Below are 4346 nucleotides of genomic sequence, written 5' to 3'. Positions count from 1 at the left end.
CCTGCCTCAGCCTTCCAAGTAACTGGGATTACAGGTATGCGCCACCACGTCCGGCTAATTTTGTATTTTTAGTAGAGATGGAGTTTCTCCATGTTGGTCAGGCTGGTCTCAAACTCCAGACCTCAGGTGATCCACCTGCCTTGGCCTCCCAAAGTGCTGGGATTACAGGCGTGAGCCACCAAGCATCCCAATTTCTACGAGTATGGATGCTATTGCACCGGGAGAATATACAGCAATTATTCATCTAATTAGAGCCCCAATTCTCACTTGTGTGATGGGTCAGTGCCAAAATGCAAGTGCAAAACAGCTTATTCAGTGCACCAGAGGAAAAAATAAAACTACCTATAGGCTATGTGTATAAAGTGTATATGAAACATAAATGAATTTTGTGTTTAGACTTGAGTGTCATCCCCAAGATATCTCATTATGTATCTGCAAATATGCCAAAATCCAAAAAATCTGAAATCTAAAACACTTCTGGTCCCAAGCATTTCAGGTAAGGGATACTCAACTGGTACAGTGAATGCTCTCTTATCTATGTCAGCTTAACCAACTGGCTGGATTAAATGACTGTCTCAATTCCAAATAGGTCTTACTATAATAACTTGATGCTCATGAAATGCCAAGCATGAGTGGGCCACTCTGTGGTAACTCCTACTAACTGAGCGTTTCTATTCCTGTGAGCTGAACTGTATCTTTAATAAGAACCCACTGTGTTTGCTGAACTGTATGTGACCATAGTATTTGCAGTTTCAGCTGTAGTGTTAACTAAACATCATATAAACCAATAAAATCAATGCAAAAAGGGCCAGGCCTGATGGCTCACACTTGTAATCCCAACACTTTGGGAGGCCAAGGTGGGTGGATCATATGAAGTTGGGAGTTCAAGACCAGCCTGACCAACATGGTGAAACTCCATCTCTACTAAAAATACAAAATTAGCCAGGCGTGGTGGTGCATGCCTGTAGTCCCAGCTACTTGGGAGGGTGAGGCAGCAGAATTACTTGAATTCGGGAGGCGGAGGTTGTAGTGAGCCAATTTTGCACCATTGCACTGCGGCCTCGGCAATAAGAGTGAGACTCCATCTCAAAAAATAAAATAAAATAATAAATGCAAAAAGTTATTGAGTCTATGAAAACAAACTTAAATGCTTTGGAAGTACTTGATAAAGCTTAAAAACTGCAATCAAATTAAGTGTGCATGAGCAACCATAAAAGAATGGGAAAAGCTGCAAAACTGTGGGAATCTGTATTCAAATTGCTTTACTAGGGTGATAAGAGTTTTCCTTTGCTCTAAAGAAACAAACTTTACGTTACTGAAGACGCATTATGTGTGTACTTTATGCAGGGAAGATAGGCTATGCCAGCCGTGAACTCAAAAGATAAGACCTTGGTCCCACATCAAAATACTGGCCAATGAATACATAAAATGTCTTAAATTAAAATCAAAAGGTATGGATGGATAATTTTCATCATTTCCCTACTTTTACTTTTTTTTTTTTTTGAGACAGAGTTTCACTCTTGTTACCCAGGCTGGAGTGCAATGGCGCGATCTCGGCTCACCGCAACCTCCGCCTCCCGGGTTCAGGCAATTCTCCTGCCTCAGCCTCCTGAGTCGCTGGGATTACAGGCACGCGCCACCATGCCCAGCTAATTTTTTTTTTTGTATTTTTAGTAGAGACGGGGTTTCACCATGTTGACCAGGATGGTCTCGAGCTCTTGACCTCGTGATCCACCCGCCTCGGCCTCCCACAGTGCTGGGATTACAGGCTTGAGCCACCGCGCCCGGCCTATTACTTTTACTTTTTTAAAAATTGTATATAACATGTTTTAATATACTCATGGCAAAATGGTTACTACAGTCAAGTAAATCAACAGACCTATCATCCCCACGAAGTGTGTATGACAAGGGCACCCAAAACCCACTTTTACTTTTAATTAAAACCACTGCTAGGCAGAAGAGGGTTGAAGAAAGTTTCTATCACACAACCAGGTGCTCAAAGTGGACAACAAATGCTACCTGCCTCTCAGAACAAGCTGCTTGGGAGGCGACTGAGAAATGAACAGGGAAAGTACAGGGGGTTTGGATTCAGCAGACCCATGTATAACCCTGGCTCTGTCACTTATTAGTTCTGGAAACATGAACAAGCTGGTTAATGGCTAAATCTGCTTTCTTGTCTAAAAAATGGAGCTAATGATGCCTACCTAACCTGCTCACTATGAGGATGAAATGAAACAATGTATAAAGCAGTGGTCTCCAACCTTTTTGGCACCAAGGACCAGTTTTGTGGCTGACCATTTTTCATACAGCCGGTGGGAGGACAGAGGGATGATTCAAGGACATTACATTTATTGAGCACCTTATTTCTGTTATTACACTGTAATATATAATACGTAAAGTAATTATACCAACTCACCATAACATAGAATCAGTGGGTGCCCTGAGCTTGCTTTCCTGCAACTAGACAGTCCTATCTGGGGGTGATGGGTGACAGTGACAAATCATCAGGCACTAGATTCTCATAAGGAGCATGCAACCTAGATTCCTCACATGCACAGTTCACAAATGGGTCTGTGCTCCTACGAGACTCTAACCTAATGCTGCAGCTGATCTGAGAGGAGGCGGAGCTCGGGCAGTGATGCAAGTGAGGGGAAGGCCACTGGAAATACAGATGCTTACCTCACTTGCCCACTGCTTACCTCCCACTGTGCGGCCTGGTTCCTAACAGCCCATAGAACAGCACAGTTCTGTGGCCCAGTGTTTGGGGACCCCTGGCATAAAGCACTTGTACAATGGCTGCACATATGAAGCATTCCATATTCATTAGCTGTGTACCCACTAGCCCACCTTAATTCTGTCAGGACTCAACTTAAACCTGCCTATTTTCAAATTCCAAAGGAGAGGCTCTCAAAAGTAGAGCCTAGTAGGGACTTCAATATTTGCCAAAAGAAGAAATGTGAAAACATGTTTGGCAGGTACACAAAGTAATTGATTTGATTTTTTTTTTTTTAATTTAAAACAGCCAGGTATGGCCGAGGCAAAGCACCACCCTGCTGGGCCGTAAATGAATGGATTTTAATGAATCAGTTTAAAGAATGAAGACATTTCCTTTTTTCTTTGAAATGGAGTCTCGTTCTGTCACCAGACTGAGGTGCAGTGGCTCGATCTTGGCTCACTGCAACCTCTGCCTCCGGGGTTCAAGCGATTCTCCTGCCTCAGCCTCCCAAGTAGCTGGGATTACAAGCACGTGCCACCACACCTGGCTAAGTTTTGTATTTTTAGTAGAGACGGGGTTTCACCATGTTGGCCAGGCCGATCTCCAATTCCTGACCTCATGATCAGCCCACTTCAGCCTCCCAAAAGTGCTGGGACTACAGGTGTGAGCCACCATGCCCAGCCGAGATTTTCTTTTAAACCAGTATTTCCAAACAACCCGTATCACTTTACAAACATAAAACACCTCAGCATTCCCCAAATAACCCACACTTGGCCACGATGCATTATGATGTACTGCTGTTTGCATAACGTTGATATTCAATTTGCTAGTATTTCTGGAATTTTTGTATCTATGCTCATTAGAGAGAGAGTAGTCTGTGATTTCCTTTTCTCAAAATGAGCTGGTCAGAGTTTGATATTCAGTTTAGTGTGAAGTTGTAAAACTAGTTGAACAGTGTTTGCAGTATCACTTTTGAGGTTTGTGTTTTTTCCTTTGAGACAAACTCTGTCTCCCAGGCCGGAATGCAGTGGCACGATCTTTGCTCACCATAACCTCCACCTCCCAGGTTCAAGTGATTCTCCTGCCTCAGCCTCCTGAGTAGCTGGGACTAGAGGTGGGAGACACCATGTCTAGCTAATTTCTACATTTTTAGCAGAAACAGGTTTCGCCATGTTGCCCAGGCTGGTCTCAAACTCCTGGGCTCAAGCAGCCCACCCTACTCCACCTCCCAAAGTGCTGGGATTACAGGCAAGAGCTACCCATCCTAGCCAACTTTTGAGATTAAACAATGCAGTTTAACTGCTTTACTGTGGATTTTGATTGTTGACATTAATAATAAATGCTACTCTGCTCAACGCAGTACATATAATTACCTCGTCTCTACTGCCATTGTCCTTATCTTCTCACATCTCATCTTCCCCAACTTCTATCTCCTTTGGGGCAAGGCTCATTTTCTTCAGTACACCTTGATTTTTTTTCCTGCTCAAAATGGACAAGATTATTATTAGGCACATCACAGAGGCTTCACACATTCCAAGTCTTGCACGTTTTGCCTCTAGTATTTCCAACAGTAAATTGGCGTCTGCAATAAACTCACATTAGGACTCAACTTTTTCTTTTTTTTTTTTTT

At 43.1% G+C, this 4346-nt stretch overlaps 1 protein-coding gene across 1 annotated transcript in view; it reads right to left on the bottom strand.

Annotated features, from left to right (window-relative positions):
* The window catches only part of LOC108304741 (nucleolin-like), a 20929-nt gene that overhangs the window by 11708 nt on the left and 4875 nt on the right, over positions 1-4346 (bottom strand). The gene's annotated exons all lie outside the window — the stretch shown is intronic.

This window comes from Cebus imitator, unplaced genomic scaffold, assembly GCF_001604975.1.
Source record: "Cebus imitator isolate Cc_AM_T3 unplaced genomic scaffold, Cebus_imitator-1.0 Scaffold57, whole genome shotgun sequence".
Lineage (NCBI taxonomy): Eukaryota > Metazoa > Chordata > Mammalia > Primates > Cebidae > Cebus > Cebus imitator.
The sequence above is the reverse complement of the archived record's forward strand: the minus strand, read 5'-3'. Positions and strand labels throughout refer to the sequence as shown.